We start from the raw sequence: 18,858 nt of genomic DNA, 5'->3' as shown, positions 1-18,858 counted from the left end.
TTAGGGGACACACTGTTTCTCACTACGTATCAGTAGGGCAAATGGTGCAATAGGGCCTCTAGGTGCTGTCATAATACAATGCTAATAATCCTGCGCCTGCCGCCCACAGGCCTTGCTCCGACTCGTGTGCCTGAGAGAGGTGGAAAGAGGTGGTTTATAGGGCGGCCTCAAACAGGGAGCCAATGAATGAGGACAGGAGGGCTCAGGGGATTTCCTTTCCTTCCTTGCTTTGGTTCAGAGTCCAGCCTGGGATCTGTCCAGCTGGCAGCCTCTAGGCTGGGAGGCCAAGGACTCAATAGGAAGCCTGAACAGCATTTTGGACTGAGTGGGAACAAGCCTCCCTGCCCAGGCCGACGGACTCAGGCTTGCCGGGCTCACACTAGTGCCCTAAACATGCCTATGCAGCCAGCACTTTGAAGTGGCTGCTCGGGCTGCAGCTTGGGCTCTGCCGCCCACCCCCTCCCCGAGGCTGGCATGAGCCCCACAAGCCCATGTCTGTCGACCTGGCCTGGGAGCACTGTCTCCAAAACGCGGTGTGGACGTACCCAGAGAGCGGTGGATACTGAACTATCCCACCGCCACCCCTCTGGAGGCCTGGTGCCCACTGGCAGAGCCATAGCGGGGAGGAGGCGAAGCGTGTCTTGACAACGCACATGCAGTATCTGTTCTGGATAGAAACAGAGGACTTGCCTCTCCAGGGCTGCAAAGCACCGGCTTTACCGGCATCAAATTCCCTGCTCATGAGCCCTATGGAAGGGGGACACAATCAGCTATGGAAATGAGCAGAGATGCTGGCAGAGTCACTGACAGACTTGGGATATATTTCCTTCAGCTGATCCAGCCAGAGAATAGGGAGTGAAAACCACGAGGCAGGAGCCAGAGGGCAAGGACTAGGAGAGAGAAGGGGAATTTCTCAGAATTGCCAACTCTAAGTGTTCAGAAGGCATTAGTCAGGACACAAAAAAGGTCAAGAGATTGGCTTAAAAATCATGCTTTAAAAAAAGAACAACCCACAATTTTGGGGGGTCTTTTTTATTTCCTTTCCAATTTCTGAAACTTTCGGGTGCACTTCAGTCACATTTTGAGGCATTTCTCTTCAGCCACCAGGGCTGGAATCCTACTGTCTTTTTTTTAATGAAACCTGATATTCTCCCATGATTACTTTTCTCCAGGAATGGGGGGCTTTAAGTAAAATATTAAATATTGTAAGACTCTCAATGAAATCATGAGAATTGGCAACAAGTTTGTAAACGTCAAGCTAAATGTCCAGCATTCACAGCTCAAAGCAACAATGCAGTTTGGAATCTGCTACTGCTGGGGAAGAAAGGGAGCAAAGAGCAAAGAAACAAGAACTTGTTTACATGCGGAGTTATTCCAGAATAGCTATTTCTGATTACTATTCCCAATTGACTCTGTAGTGGATGCTTTTATTCCGAAATAAGAGTGTCTTATTCTGAATTTATGAACCCACTTTAAAATATTAATCCACTTTGAATTTCACACCCTCCCTGAATCCAGATTTATTTTCATGGGTAATCAAGCCCTAAAATATGCCTTAAAGCCTGGTGGCCTAGTGGGTAACTCTCTTCAGCATGGGGATTGCAGAGGCCTTGGGTACAACTCCCTGTCCCAGAGTCTTTCTCTTGGGGTACAGGGGCCACATGGTCAGCTCCCATGGTGCTGTGCAGACAGGGACCGTGGGTGGGTGTGGTCTTGCTTCTCCTCATTCACCTATGATCAATTAATAGAGCCTCAACAAACAGCATCTCATCCAGTTTCCCCCCAGCTGGCTGGGACATGAGGCATTTGAGGGTAGGTAATGGTGGTGATGAGGAAAGCCCTAGAATAGTGAAAACAGGTGAGGAGGGGGTAGTCTCAGAGCCCCAGGAAGGTGGCAGAATACAGAGGCCATCATCCTTCCCACTCAATGTACTGGTGTTTACTGGGGTTCTAATCAGGGTCTGAGAAGGAGACGTGGCCTCCAGCAGAAGGAAGGTGAATAGGAAAAGACCTGTGCAATGCATTGTGCTTGCTGCCCCTGGGCAATGTCATCCATGCTGTAGCAACATGCAGTTAGGAGAGGGTTAGAACTAAGCTCCTGGGCAGTGGTGAGAAGATGAAACTGCTGCAGGTGAGTCTCTTAACCAAGGGTTAACTGGGCAGTGGGTGGGTCAGCAGCATGGAGAGCAGTATTAGTGCTGTGCTCTAGAGGAAAGAAGGGGTCTTTAGCTCATCAGTACTGCCGTCCACTGAGGCGATAGAGCAGGGTAGGCCGAGAGTGTCATTGTAAGTTATCCTGAAAGTCCCACACTGAGGGCACTTTGGGGGTGGGGTCAGAGTTAGTAGCTCCTCAGTACACTTCTAGGTACTCCTGGCTTTCAAGCTGTCATGGGTGGTAAATCCCAAAGCCCTTCAAGTAGTGTTGTTTCTTGTGGGTAGGTTCTCAGGGCTAAACGTAGAAGTCTTTGTACTTATTAGAGCTCAAGGAGACAGTGAATTATATTTAGTGGGGGCTGTGGTGTTAGGAGTCACCCATTGCAGATGATCCTGCTAGTTAGTTGCATGTGCGCTGTGAACTCTTGAATGAAATGCTACTTGGCATTTGTGATGCGATTCTTGATAAGTTCAACTTCTAGTAACTGGTAATAAAGTCTGTTCTCTCTTTCCTTTTACCTGAGTGTCTCTCGAAGAATCATTCTTAGGTGTAGCTTCTGCCTGCACCTAATCACCCCGCTAGCAAACAAAACATTATGCGGTGCTAAGGCATTGCAAGAGATGAGTTTGCAAAACATAAAGAAGTAGACACTTGAGAGGAGGAGCGGTTTGAAGCCTGAAATCCCAACGCCGTTCTAGCCTATCCTATATTATTTTAATACACCCACCACTGTGCTGCAAACAAAGGCTCAATTACCCTCTCTGGATGTCTGGCCACCCCATTGGCAGACACAGCAGTCTTGAGTGGCAGAACTAACATGGAACAAGTTGCTATTGAATGAAATTAGATGTCTCATTATGGCTTTTCAGGATTGCTTTTCTACATCTTTATTGCACAGGTTTGCTTAATTCTAGAATGGACGCCTGCCAAATTGTCTGTCAAATTACCTACTGGCAAATAAGTGGAGATTAGTTCATTTGAGTGCAGTCCTCTTACACTTGATTTATAGCCAAGCAAAATATGGGTTTAATCAAGGGAGAAATTGGACATGATGTTTCAATGACCATAGTACTGTCTTTACAGTGGAGACAGAGGGAGATGCAACCTTAAGGCAGAAGGTATAGACTAGGGTTGGTCAGACTGGCTAGAAAGAAATGAACAGAAGTGAGGGCACACAGCCAATGGCTCCAAGGCTTCACTAGCTAAAGTCACTAGGGTAGGAGCACACCAAGAAGCTTCGCAATCCTATAAGCAGCAAATTGTTTTGTGTCTCCTTTTTGCTCCCTAGTGAAGGGTAATCACATGGTTATCCTGCTTCCTTGCTTGTTACTGGGTAACAAGCAGCCATTCACTTGCTGGTTTACTGACTCCTATCTTGTTCATTTCAAAATGTGGCAAGAGTCACATGAATTCTGCTAACTCCAGCTGTTTAATTACATACCTTGCAGATTTTTCTCTAAACAAAAATTTGATGCAACTCCCCATATGGCTCAGAAGTCACATGCGTCAGATAAAATAGTGCATTATTAATAATAATGCTTTGGATGTGTATAGTAGTGCCCATCCCACAAGATCCTAAGTCATTTTACAAACTGTGAGTCAAATCCTCAGCAGGTGTAAATCAGTAACACTCCACTGACTATAACAGATCTGCACTGATTTACACTATCTGAGGATCTGGTCCAATATGTCCATGTATCATTTCTCGCTTCCGCCCACCCCACCCCCCCACTCAGGGTGGAAAGTGGCAGCTACTTAGCAGTCCACAGCGACACAACACAACAGTGTAGGACAGGAAGTGAAGAAGAATCCCATATGCAAATGAAACTGCAGGTGGAATGTAGGGAGGTAGAATGCAATTACTTCTATTGGAATTTCACCACAGTTAACCTCTCTACTAAATGAAATGTAAAATGTTCTCTATGCCCTAAAGCAAAAACAACCCCCTGGAACCCAGCGATAGAAACTTACTCTTAAACCTGGAGACAAGAACAAAAGATTAAGGCCTGGACTCCCACAGACACCAAGATCCCTTTGCACCATTTTGGCACTGTAAGGGGGCTTAAAGCATGTGTGTGCGTCCTCCTTTGCACGACACCTACTCCAATTCTATTCACACCCACTTTATACCACTCTGGCAGTATAGAGAAGTTTAAAGGGGCCTTAGTAAATCTACTCCCCATTCCCATGCAAGGAGTAGACAGATTATCAGGTTTTCCCTCCTCACCTATATTTTTCGCCTAATTCTAAAAACTTTTCCTGAGTCCTGACCCCTAGACATTTTCTTGCTTTCTTACTGCACCTGCCCAGGTTGAAACCATACCAGCCACATGCAGGAGCAGAGACTCTGGACCAGTGATAAGGGAACCTCAAAAGTACACACTCCTACATGCGCTTCTGTGTCCTCCTACCTCCCAACGGTTGAACCAGTGCGGAGCCACCTCTCTTTGGCTTTGGAGACCAGCTATGTATCTATAGGGATGGCTGCCTGTATGATGCTGGCACAAAGAAGGAACTGACGAACCCATTTCCACAATGGATCCAGATTTTTAGCCAGAGTCAATTAGCATCGCTCCACTGAAGTCAATGTACAGCAGGTTACACCAGTTTAGGGTCTGACCCAGGGACTTTTAAGTACGAGCTAGGAGTTAGCTGAAGCATCGTGTGAGTTCCGAGGCACCTAGCCTTGTCTGGGATATACAAGGGAGAAATATCCCTTCATGTTTAACTGAGTGAATGACCTCCCCACTGCTCCTTGTCCAACTCAAATCCCTCCCCGCCCCACTAGACTGAGGCCGCATCTCTGCTCTTCTCCAACCAGGATCACCATCATCTACTGCCAGGAGGCCGGCAAAAATCTTGACAACGGATAAGCCGCTAGTGCACTGATACCACTGCCTATTGCATCTGATGAAGTAGATATTCACCCACAAAAGCTTATGCTCCAATACTTCTGTTAGTCTAGAAGGTGCCACAGGACTCTTTGCCGCTTTTACAGATCCAGACTAACACGGCGACCCCTCTGACACTTCACTGCCTATTGTGCTGAACTCACTCATCTATCTGTAGCCAGCTCTTGTCGCTTGTCTTAATCTTAGATCTGTAAGCTTCTTGGGGCAGGAACTATCTCTTTGTTCTGCGTTTGTACAGCGCCTAGCACCTGGTCCATTAAATACAACTAATAATAATTAATAACACTGGGAATTTCCAGCTGGACACTAGAGCAGGATTACTGTAGTGGAAAGAACTAACAGAACCAGAAAAGCCATCAGGAATGGAAAGGCCAGAAATGGTATTTTTATCCCTCTTTATCCCTGATGATTGTTACAGCTGAGTTTGGTGACTCTCAATGTGAGGAGTGTTTATGGGTCAAGAGACACAGTGGGCCCTTCCTAGCCAGAGATGCACTTCCCTCTGGCTAGGCCATGATAAACACGTATGCAGTGTTCCCTTCCTGCAGATCTTTGTCTCTGTGCCTGGCAGAAACCTGTCTTCCAATCCCCAAAGCCAAGGAAGGACCAAACACAGACCAGCCAGCACTTGTTAGATCCTGAACTGTGCTAGTGAGTTTTGTCTTCATTATGGTGCTGCCTTTGCTCCTTCTGTTTCCAGTCTGTATTTGGATCCTGAAATCTCATCAGAGGAGTCTAGATACTACAATGGTGGCTGATGGTGAACTCATGGATTGGTGAACTCATGGAGATCTGTTTATGATTTATACAAATGGACAGACAGAAGTCTCTTCCCATGAGGTTTCCAGCCGAATACTGAAGATTTAAGAGTTCTGTATGGTTCAAAGAGGCTTCCAAACTCTTGGTACTCTTAGTAAAAATATCTCTGTTTCACAGAGGGATAAGCTGAGGCACAAAGAGGCAACGTGACTTGCCCAAGATTACACAGCAAATCAGTGTTAGTCAGGAATAGGACCCAGGAGTCCTGAGGACACTCTAACTCCTAGACATGCTGTCTACTCAATGCTTAGTCAGCAGTTAACCCCACTGTCAGCTTTGCAAGCACATGCCCTGTGCGAGATGAGAGGAAAAGACAAAAGAACTTTCTGAAGGGCAGTATAACAGGTTCTATCCAATTGATCAGGGCACATGACAGGCTGACCAGGTCAGTCAGCAAGTGACGGACAGCAGAGGTCTCCTGATGAACTCTGTGTGACCTGACAGCTCCTGGGTACATCTCTGATCTTTGTTGATGCAGGACCCTCCTGCTGTTTTTCTAGGAGGTCTCTCATGCTCTCTGGAAGCATGATGTCTGGGTTTCTCTTTGGTTGTCCATTCACGCACCCTGCATTGGAGCCAGCAGCTCACAAAGTCCATCTCCTTTCAAACCTGTTTCCATGTCCATAAGAGACTCGGGCCCCAGCCTGCAACCAGCCTCCCCCTGAACCTGCAGCAGCTGTGTTAGAAGCAGCTCTGTTCCCTGCGCCTGGTACTCACTGTTCGCAATACTCATTTGCTGCAGACTGATTGTGATAGATCTCATCAAAGGGGTTGGTCTGAGAGCTGAAGGCTGAAGTCAGCTCAGCAAGACAGAGCCAGGAAGCAGTGGTGCAAGCTCCCTACACCCACTGCCACAGTGTCTTGACTATCCCCTTAGAGGGACTCACCCTAGAGGTGAGCCAGGAGAGGCGTTTCCATGCCTCAGTCAGTCCTCAGCCTCTCTGATGACTCTGCCAGTCCATGCCAGCCACCATCGTGATTCTGGATGAGGACACAGGCCCACTAAGAACTGGACTGACTCCCATTAATTTAATTCACACCAAAGAGCTGATAGCTGCTAAGAGCCTTCGCTTGCGACCAGCAACCTGGGTTCGTTTCTGCAATGTACCGGAGACACGATCTGCATGTTTCTAACCAGATCTTTGGAGCAATTGCCCCCAACCCACTGCCTGCACATACCAAGAAGGTCCCAGCCCGGTTTTACATGTGCATGCTGGGATGGGAACTTGGTCACTGCTGTGTGGATGTCCGTACAGTGTCGAGATGATCAACAAACTTGGGTTCCTGGCTATGGGGAGAGTACTCCAATAGCCAACTATTCAAGCTAGTGACTTAGAAGTGGTTGACTTCATATCCCATTACCAATCCTCCTGCACCAATACATATCCCTCAGTCATCCTTAACCCACACACTTTCAGTGATGCCCAGCCCTAGGGAGGCTTTCTATGGGTAACAGAGATGTGATGATGTGTGACAAATTGCTTTCTTTCCCACATCTATGTTTATGTGCTGTGGGATCTTAGAAGGTTCTATTACATCTGTAAACACCTTTGCATAATGGAGACAAGAGGATGGACCCGGGACGCTTATGTCACGTGATAGGAAAGGTGAATTTTGCTCCCAAAAGTTCAGTAGAGAGAATATTTGCAATCACTCCAACACTTCCTGGGCCTACAGCGCTGTGATTTCCCAGTGTTGCCAGCCCTCGGGATCTTATTACAAGTTTTGTGATATTTGGTGCTCCAGCTTCTGGAGTCAGGTGATTACTAAAAAGGCTGAGATACTCACATAAATTTTTAGCCCTCATGGTTGTGGTGAAGAGCCTGAAAACATGAACCTTAAAAGCTCAAAAAATGGAAAGTGTAAATAAAAAGAGCCTCCAACATTAATTATTTTTAAACATCTCATGATTTTTAAGCCAGTCTCATCATTTTGGGGGGGCTCCCCATCCTATGCTCAAACCTGTAAAAAAGGCCATTTTGTATGACCATGCAATTCATTTATCAGGTATAATAAGAGGTTATAAATGCATTGCCCACCCTGAGCAGTTCATCCCCTTTCTTCCCCTCAGCCACCAGACTCCCCAGTCACCTTTTGACCCTTCCCGGCTTGTCTTTGCTGAAATCCCCCAGAGGCTCCTACCAGCTGTATTTGAAATTCTGACCTTCCCTCGGACTCTCCCCTTGGAAAGGAGGGCACTGGCTGTTTAACAAGCCCTACAGTCTTTCAGGAGCCCACCTCAGTGCAAGAGCTTCTGTCTTTCCCCGCAGGCCATGTCACCAGCTGAATTGATGATCCCTTACTGCTTGCAAGCCTGGTTACATGGGAAACCTGGGGAAGGACTGGGACTGGCAAATCGCCCCTTTTCCATGCACCGCACCATCCATGAACCCACCTACGGTCCCCGGGGCTCCACATTGCTCTCACGGGGGCTCAGAATCTTTACATCCCCATATTTTATCAGGGAGGGGAATACTCCGCAGCAGAAGCTTATGGCTTAACTCTCACCCACATGAACACGGGGCCACAAAATATGGAGGCAACATGTTGTAATGAGCATTAAGTCTTGGCACTGAATCTACCCTATGACCCAGCAACAATTTGTTGCCCTCCTCCCAAAGAGAAGGCCAGCATCAGGCGTATTCTTAAAGGTCTTGTTTTTTACATGCATCGTGTGGACAGCCTGTTTCCCACCGCACTTTCTGTAGGAGCAGGGGTTTGCCCGCAGTGTCTTTTGGCCTCAGTTTCCCTTCCTCAAACACTAGTGCGGTGGAGCATGTGGTGAGCAGGAGTACTGATTCACATACCTGGAGTTTAAACCCCAGGGCCTTCAAGGCTGCAGCACCAACCTCTACTACTTAAGCGAAAGGGGTAACTCCATTAGCGGGCAGCAGTAGTTGGCGGCTATCCTTCATACTTGAGGGGGGGTGACATATGTTGTGCCAGTATATTGCACAGACCGGTTGATGGTCTCCCCTGCAGAACTGGCTGCATTTCAGCGGTGTACATGCATGTAGTTTGTAAAGTACTTTGAGATGAAAAGTTCTGTGTAAATAAAAGAAAGGAAGGATGGCCTTGTGGCTCAGGTGCTAGACTGGGTCTAAGAAAGTTAGTTTAATTCCTGACTCTGCCACAGACTTCCTGGGTGTCCTTGATCAAGTCACTTTATATCTCTGTACCTCAGTTCCCCACCAGGAAAAAAGGGGAAGCGATACTTCCTTTCTCCCACCCTTTGTCTCCCTTGTCTATTTTTATTGTAAGCTTTTTGGGGCAGGGAATGTCTCTCACTATGTCTATGTACAGTCCTAGCACAATGAAGCACTGATCTCCTTTGTTACTTCTAGGTATTACCGTAGCACAAATAATAAGGTTACCATGACTAATTGCATTTCATTAAGAATACCAAACTCTTAGATACTGCTTTTCATCAGTAGAGCGCAAAGTGCTTTACAAAGGAGGTTGGTATCATTAACTCCATCTTACGTATGGGGAAACTGAGGCACGGAGGGGGGGAACTGATTTGCTTACAGTCCCCACCAGCTGAGCCAGGAGCAGAACCCAGGTCTTCTGATGCCTAATCCAGTGCTCTGTCTACTAGGTCACACTGCTTCCCCTTTTGGGGGAGGTTATTATTTCCTTTGAAAATAGGAAGAAGAGCAGAAGCTGCCATCCATTTCTTCCCCTGGGGGGGAAAAATAAAAAGAAAGAAAGAAGAAGAAGAAAAAGGTTTGAGGAGGGAGGGGGAAAAGCTTCCAAAGTCGTAAGAGTTGCTGAGTTGAATTACAGGGGCTGGGGTCGAATGATTAACAACCCTCCTGCTTTTCTGCATCACAGTCATTACTCACTCCAAACCTGGGGCTTCTCAGTTACATAGCCCGGCACAGGCCGGCCATTTTTTCCATTGACTGAAAACACATTCTGACTGAAAACAAACTTTCGATCCCCAAGGCTTGGCAAGCCTCAGGTCCCTCACCATATTTAATCAACGGGAAGCTAAACACTTTCAATCTGTGATGGCTCATTTGGAGAAGGAGCTTTGGGCCCTTACTTGGTGCCAGATATAATAACTCTCTCCTTTCTTTTCTGAGCCTACTTTTATAATTTTGCTATTTTTCAATGTCAGGCCCATCTTTTGAAGAATTTTTATTGGATTTCCTGCTAGACTTCAGTGAGGATTTTTCTTGCTTTGGCAGAAATATCAAGAAGAACAGGGGAAAAACTCAATCATAATCTTGGAATGGAAATTATTATTAGCCAGGAGTTCTTTGTCTGTTTGCACAAACACGTTAGTAAAAAACAGGCCTATGGGTCATCAGGCCATTGGCTAATGGTGAAACAATCTTTTGGTGCATAGGTGTGTGGCTGGATGTAATTGCTATGTGACTGTATGGCTGCATGATAGGTGTGCGTAGCCTTATGGTACAGGGGTGGTTGGTGTGGGTGTCTCTTTGGGTCTCTTTAAACTAGACAGGTGGGTTTTTTTAATCATGAGTTAATTGATTGTAAATTAACTCAAGTTAGTTAACAGGGTTAATAAAGACCTGGGGAAAAAAGAGTTTTTTTACCAGGTATTTGCTCACTTAGATTGCAAGCTCTTTAGGGCAAAGACTGTCCTTTGGCTCTGTGTTTGCGCAGTGCCTAGCACAAGAGGGGCCTGGTCTGTGACTAGGGCTCCTAGGTGCTACTGCAGTACAAATATTGTTATTCACGCATAGTACGATCTTCCTGTGGACAAGGCAGTTTGTATTCTTCACTTGTTAGCGGGTCGCAATAAACACGGGAGAGGAGCCGAGCGTCCACCTGCCCCTGCTAACATGTATGAAAAGTACAACTGCCTCGCCCACCTGAGGACTTTTCCGCATATTAATTACCACGTGTGAGCTCACATGGGATGCGAAAAGAACAGGAGGACTTGTGGCACCTTAGAGACAAAAGCTTATGCTCAAATAAATGTGTTAGTCTCTAAGGTGCCACAAGTCCTCCTGTTCTTTTTGCAGATACAGACTAACACGGCTGTTACTCTGAAAGATGGGAGGCAAAACCACCTTTTCCCTAGTGACGGCATGACCTTGGGGCTCTCCCCACCCAGCTGTGCTTTACCCCTCTGGGAGAGCACAAATGTTGGTGCTCTGGGGCAAAGGTTTGGGGAGCATCTACACTCGCCTTTAATGAGGTGTTAACTAGCTCAGACAGACAAAACCTTGGAGTTGACAAGTTCGCAGCTCCATGTGTGTATTGGGAAGATGGTAATATGTGCATATGGATGTGTACGGGGACAAATCCAGGCAGCTGAAGAACAAGACACCAACGGCCAGATCCTCAGACAGCATAAATCAGCATCACTCCACTGAAGTCAGTAGAGCTGCACTGATTCACACCAAGGTGCTGGTCCCACTCTAGGGCTGCCATTTTGGCTGGATGTGTTCCTGGAGGTTTCATCACATGACATAATCTTTAATTAAAGATTAATATTCAATTCCTGGAGACTCCAAGACAATCCTGGGGAGTTGGCAACCCTTGTCCCATAAGTTTACAGAGTATTCTTGTACAGGATTTTCGGTATTATCAGAGCCAGCCCTAGCCCTGGTGAAAGTGCAGCTCTTATTCCACTGAAATCAATGGGCTTCCACCAGAGTTAAAACCAATAGGTACCCCGGCTGGCCGACCAGCCCTCCCATGTATCCTGCTTGTGGGGGGAGGAGGGGGTTCCTTTGTTCATTGTATAAGAACATAAAACATAGGAATGGCCCCACTGGGTCAGACCAAAGGTCCATCTAGCCCAGTGTCCTGTCTTCCGACAGTGGCCAGAGCCAGGTGCCCCAGAGGGAATGAACAGAACAGGGAATCATCAAGTGATCCATTCCCTGTCACCCATTCCCAGCTTCTGGCAAACAGAGGCTAGGGACACCATCCCTGCCCATCCTGGCTAATAGCCATTGATGGAACTATCCTTCATGAATTTATCTAGTTCTTTTTTGAACCCTGTTATGGTCTTGGCCTTCACAACATCCTCTGGCAAGGAGTTCCACAGGTTGACTCTTCGTTGTGTGAAGAAAGACTTCCATTTGTTTGTTATAAACCTGTTGCCTATTAATTTCCTTTTGTGACCCCTGGTTCTTGTGTTATGAAAAGTAGTAAACAACACTTCCTTATCTACTGTCTCTACACCAATCATGATTTTATAGACCTCAATCATATCTCCACTTAGCCGTCTCTTTTCCAAGCTGAAAAGTGCCAGTCTTATTAATCTCTCCTCATACGGAAGCCGTTCCATACCCCTAGTCATTTTTGTTGCCCTTTTCTGAACCTTTTCCAATTCCAATATATCTTTTTTGAGATGGTGCGACCACATCTGCACCCAGTATTCAAGATGTGGGCGTGCCATGCATTTATACAGAGGCAACCTGATATTTTCTGTTCTATTATCTATTCCTTTCTTAATGATTCCCAGCATTCTGTTTGCTTTTTTGACAGCCGCTGCACATTGAGTGGATGTTTTCAGAGAACTCTCCATAGTGACTCCAAGATCTCTTTCTTGAGTGGTAACCACTCATTTAGACTCCATCATTTTATATGTATAGTTGGGATTGTGCTTTCCAATGTGCATTACTTTGCATTTGTCAATATTAAATTTCGTCTGCCATTTTGTTGCCCAGTCACCCAGTTTTGAGAGATCCTTGTGTAGCTCTTCGCAGTCTGCCTGGGTCTTAACTATCTTGAGTAGTTTTGTATCATCTGCAAATTTTGCCACCTCACTGTGTGATGGGAGCCCTGTTCCCATTTTCACTCTTTCAGCTTGTTGATCTAGGAGTTTATTGGGCCAGGCTGCCTAGGATTTTTCTTTTAATTGCTATGATTTCAGTTATATTTTCTGAGGTATCCAATGGCCCCATGGCACAGGAGACATAAAATAGTATTTATAGTCTCACCCTGCAAGAGGTGGCAGGAGCTTGTGCCGTTCACAGGTTCTCCGTTGCACTGGGGGAGCCAGTCATTGATGGCCCCATGGTTAAAGGATGGGGAGATCCCAGCGGCAACCCTTCCCTCGGTATACATTACACTGAAGATTGCAATGCAATACCATGCCCAGGGGTTAAGCTCAGCCATGCACAGAAAGACTCTCAATCCAGTCCTGTCAGGGTGATTATCTAATAGAGTGTTTCTTCTCAGCAACTGGCAGCAGGAGAGAACAGTTAGGTCCCTGCCTGAGAGAAGTCACCATTGGCTCTCTATTCCTACTGCCCAGGTGCACACGGGTCTCAAGCAAATCTTGTGGTGATCGGGGCTGGCACACAGACAGAGTGAGTGGCTAGCCGCTCAGGACCCCAGAGACCCCTATTCAACTCAAAAGCTGGCCCAAATCCTTCCCCTTTCTGGCACAGGTGCAAGTTGTTTCCATTTCCTCTGGTGAACACCAGCCTCCCCTGGGGAGGGACACACAACATTTCCATCACGAGCTTCAGCTCAGAGCTAAATCAAATGTATGTGGTCCACAGAGACATTTTCCCTTCTGTTCAGGGAACCCTAGCATTACAGATGGCTTTTCGGTCTATCGCTCAGTCTGTCTGTGCATTTATACCATGCCTGTGTCCCAAACCAAACACAAAGATTTGCACTCACCCTAACTATTGGGAGCCAGAGATGTTTTGAAATCAGATCTTGATCTGAATTTGCAAAAGGACCCTGTTTTCCTAGCAGGTTAATCCCCCAAGTGCACACAGCCCGAGAACCCTGGGACATTCAAAACCCAGATCTGAATTTTGCAACCTACATGCAATAGTGACTCCCACTCCTTCTATGGAAGCCCAGAGAACACAGGATTCTGCCTTAGAAATGGAGCCTTTGCTTTGTTCACAAAGCAGGTTTTGCTGTCTCAAGGTTTTTCAGGGGCTCTCAAGACTTTCCGTTTTTCTCTTAGTGGTTGAGGTTAAGAAGTATGCTAGAATATTCAATAAATCGCTTGGCATGGTGTATGACAAAACAAGAAAATGTAATTCAGATTAAAGTCACCCTCTGGCTAAAATGATGGTTTATTAAATAAACTGCAGCACTGCCAATCAAGTCTGCTGGCAAGCAATCCTTTGACATTAATCTTTTTCGATGTGATTTAGGGTACACCTGGGCCTTTGTAGAGTATGGCCCATAATTTCTTTCCCATCTCTCTGGATCAAGCTGCTGTGCTTGGCTCCGTTGACAAATTCCCCAAGTAATCCCTCAAAAGACTGGAGAAATGCTCCAAACGCTCCATTAAATTTATTTTCCGTGCTTTAAGAGCCCCAAAACTATGTCCAATAAATAAGTGTTCACTCTGATTTATTGAAATGCTTCTCTGATTTAAAGTTATGGGGGGGGGGGGAAGAATATGTTGCCCCTGGGAACTTGAAGACCAGACTTGCAAGTGAGACCAGATGTGCTATTTCTGCATCAGGAGGGGGAGACAGAAAAACTAGCCAAACTGGTAGAGCTTTCAGAGTGACAATGTCTAAACCCTAGTTCGAAACTTTAACATAAAAGGTCCCCAGTTGAGTTTTCTTTCTCACAATATTTATTGTGCTTGTAGTTATTGGGGAAACCATCAAACGAGTAATTCTGGTCCTTGTTTTTGCACAGCCCTTTTGATAAATATGATACTTAGAAATATGCCTCCCACAAGACAGAAAAGCCATAGAGTTAAAATGAAGTAATCTGTCAGTAAACTCACTGGAATCAAAGCCAGAATGAAACCTGTAAAAGTAAAGGGAAGGGGAAGAAAAACAGAGGCCTCCACTCAAAAGCATTTTAGTCAACCTGGGGAGAAGGCAGAGATTAAGGACTGTCCTTCCCACAGATATTTTTATCTGCAGAATTAGAAGTGAAGATTTATTTTGAAAGATGGGTCTATTTCTGTTCAAATTTCTAGCAGATGGATGAGATTCCTTCCAGCCTCTCTGAAGTCTCTGTGTCGGAGCAAAAGCACTTTCCTTTTGTCTTTTACATGCTGCTTTACCTGAAACTTACCCACACCCTCACAAGCTTAAAAGCTTATGGAATAAGATAATATTGTACATCCTATTACACCTTTAAAGCACTGTTGAAATGCAGCCACCTGCAGGGTGGGAGATCACACCTAGCAGGCACAAGTGAGAGGAAAGGACAATTTGGCCAAGGACTTTGGGATAAACGACTCTTATGAAAAGACCAGTGGGAGCTTTGGGGTTTGTCTACACTGCACACCAAGTCCACACACTGACTCGGGTTTGAGACCAAGCCCTCCTTCCATTAGGGTGACCACATGTCCCAGTTTTCTAGGAACAGTCCCAATATTTGGGGGTTTGTCTTTTATAGGTGCCTATTACCCCCCACCCCTGGTCCTGATTTTTCACACTTGCTATCAGGTCACCCTACCTTCCATCCACACACAAATGAGCCTGACTCAGGTCAGCAAGCTCCTAGAACCCTGGTTCTAGGACCCTGCTAGGATGGCAAGTCAGAGCCTGAGTCTTGCTGTGACTCGGGCCCGAGCCCTGTCGTTTTTCAGTGTGGACACAGCTCAAGCTGCAGATCTGAGTCAGAAGGTCTGTGCAAGGCAATATGAACACATTAGCATGGCTCTGAGACCCAGGTCCAGCAACTGTAAGCCCAGGCTCACAATACAGTGTGGACATCCAAGTGCAGACTTAGAACTATTGAATCCACAAGCCCCAATCCCACAGACCTGGGTTTACCATGCAGTGTACACATACCCTTAACGTCCATGCAGAACAGGCAGGGGCAAGGTTTTTATGGTCTCACACACAATCAAAACAGCCTCATTTCTCAATATACGTATCAGGGATGCAGGTCTAAAGGCTTGATCCAGTGGGAGTCTCCATTAACTTGGATGGAGTCATCAGTGTGTCAGCATTGTTGGGAGTTGAACCTCAGACTCCAGGAAGACCTTGTGCTCCAAGCCAAAAGGCTGCAGTGAGCGAGCTCCCTGCCCCAGCACAGGGTGCAGGTTGCAGTTAGGTTCTGCTTATGAGAAGCCCAAATGCTGCATTGCAGTGTCTGTTTTCCTAGCATTGCTACAGACAAGCTCACCAGCTCACACCAGTAGCACACCGAGAGGGCTGTTTCACTGCACAAGGAATGGGAAGCAACATACGAGATACAAGACCGTGAGGGGAAAAGGACTCTCCCAACCGCCGCATCATGTGTTTCAGAAAAAAATCCTCTCGCCGCGCACTCTCCTGTTGAATAAAACATGCTGCAGAGCTCGGATCCTGCTGGCCCTGCTTGCATGTGCACTTTCTATCATTACCCTAAAATCCCAAGTGAGGCAGAAATCCTCTATGTCTAAATTTAAATTGACTTCAGTGGGGCCAGGATTTCACCCATTGTTTTAAGGGGCTCTCAAAGAAAGAGAAATGAAGGCCACAGGAGATGCCCAGAGCCTTCTATTTCACACACACAACCAACTTGAGGGTCCTTTGGACCTAGCGGGCAAAAACAATTTGTCAGTTCAGAGATATCCCATTGCTGAGCTTTTGCAATGTCGCCTGAGTTTGATCAGGCCCTGTGCGTATAAGGGACTAAAGCGCAATAGGGGTATGTCCCGTATGCATCTCCCCTGGGAAATACAGAGGTCACTCCACATTAACCTCCCAGGCCCATAGGTCACTTTCTGGTGCCTCAGAACCCCAGCCAGACCCGATCCCAGCACAGGTTGACCAGAGGGCCAGTGGGTGCACCCCTGAGATGGGGGCCCTGTGCAAGTGTATCTAGTGCACATTGGTTAATCCCTGCCTGATTTCAGTAGGTGCAATTTGCACATGGACCACCACTAAAGCCGCCACTGCAGCTGGCTGAAAAATTTCTGTGGAAATTTCCCTTTCACTGAAATCAAAGCTGTCCACAGGAACATGTTGATTTTGATTAAATTCTATTTTGAAAACATTTGAAACGAGCATTTCAGTCAAGTCACGGCATGGACTTTCTCTGACTGAAACATTTCGATTTTTCATTTCAAAATGACTTTTCATATCAAAATTCATCGTATATTATATTAAAAATTATAACATTGATTTTTTTTAAAAGTCAAGATTGGAATGAAATAAATTGACCCAATTTTTTTTTGAAAATTCATTTCACAGGAAATTTTGAAATTATTTGGTTTCACTCCAGTTTGGAACGAAAAGAAATCTGGAAATCTCAGAATTTTCCACAGGGCAGAATTTTCTTTTTTTGGCTGGCTCTAGAGGGTACTGAGTACTTTTGAAAGTCTGCCCCCAAGTGAGAGCCTGCCCCTGCCCCAAAGAGCTTGTAATCGAAATATGTGCCAGTCAGAACTTTGAAACAACCAAAGAAGAGATTCCCACTAGATAATCTATTCCAGGCTTTATTCTGAACCCAGTGCATTCTGGGATGGGACTTTGGAGAGTTAGTGAATTCTATGTGGATCATGTGCAGTGTTACAAAGCGTCTGGCTCTGCATCTCACTATCGAATCTCACTGCATTGCTTTAAGGAGTTCCCAGTAACCAGAGAAACAACATTGTGGCCCATGCGGCTTAATGGTCATGTTCCTTTAATAGAGTAACTGAAATAAGAGGCAGTTCCCATCCTTGCTCGGAGTGCCTGCGTTCTGTATTGTCTCTGCTGGTCTGGACATAGTTAAAAAGAGATCTGTGTTGTAACACCTGTGTTTACACTGTACAATCTGCAGTTTACTGTAATAAAACCATTTAATACAGTGATAATTTTTTTGGCAAGGCGCATGCTTACAGTAAGTGGCATAGAATGAGGCTGATTGACAGCAGCCTGATTAAAATGAAAAATCAAAAGCGAGTCTGCTTTTAACAGGAATCAACATGAAAATCCAGTTTAAAGCTCATGCTTCAGTGTTTGTAGTGTGGTCGCATTAGAGTCTGCTGATGGGTATGGCTCTCCTCAGAACTCCAGCCAAGCTATGCTGAGCCTACTGTCTAGAAACCAGGCTTGAAAAGCTCAAGAAAACAAGCTCTCTCTTGAAATCTCAAGTGCTAACTGGCTCTGGCCAAGTAATAAATACCGTGAGAACACCTTGAGGTGGTGCTATCTAGAGATTAGATCAAGGAAATGGGAATCAGGATTCCTGGGGGTTCTGGTCTAGACTCCACCACTAACTCTTTGTTTGACCTTGGGCAAGTCACTTCATCTCTCTCTACTGCTGGTTCCCCGTCTTTAAAATGAGTACAATAATGAGACTTACACTATCTCACCGGAAAGTCAGAAAGTTGAAATCTAGGCACCTTGAACCTGATTCCCATTTACGCTAACACTCCTTTATACTGCTCTGGTAATATAAAGGGGCATAAATACATTGATACCCACTTCAAGGCCCCTCTACAATGCCACAGTAGGGTGAAGGGACCTGTGTATAAATAAGAATCAAGGATCACCTTGATACTACAGTGTTAAGAGCATTAGAAATACAGAGCGAGATTACATAAAATGATAATTCATCTTTGGGATTCTTTGGGATGAAAGTGCAATGATTTTTTACGCAGGAAGGGATCCTTTTGCTTGTTTTTTGTGCTAAAATACTTCAATTTTTTGTTAAATTAAAAAAATGGGGCAATGGATGTTCCAGTGTCTCCAGAGTCAGGTCTTAGGACAGGACTACACACAGACTTGCCATGAAATAACTCCATCAGTGTAAAGGCCCACCTCTTGTTATTTCTGTGCCAGTCCGTGTGTGAACGGTCTTATTTCAGAATAAAAGTGCCCTAATTTGATATTGCTTAAATTGGTGAGAACACATTGGTTCTGAAATAAATCAGTGTTGGGAAATAAAGGAAAGGCAAAGGAATTGTTATACTAGATCAGACCAGCGGTCCATCTAGCCCAATCTCCTTCAACAGTGGCCAACACTAGTTGCTTCAGAGGAAGGCGCAAGAAATTCTGCAATGCAATGATGGAATAACCTGCTCCAGGGAAGGTTTCTTCCTACCCCAAATAGTTAGTTTCATGGCTG

This window comes from Natator depressus, chromosome 26 (assembly GCF_965152275.1).
Source record: "Natator depressus isolate rNatDep1 chromosome 26, rNatDep2.hap1, whole genome shotgun sequence".
NCBI lineage: Eukaryota > Metazoa > Chordata > Testudines > Cheloniidae > Natator > Natator depressus.
Note: the sequence above shows the minus strand (reverse complement) of the source record.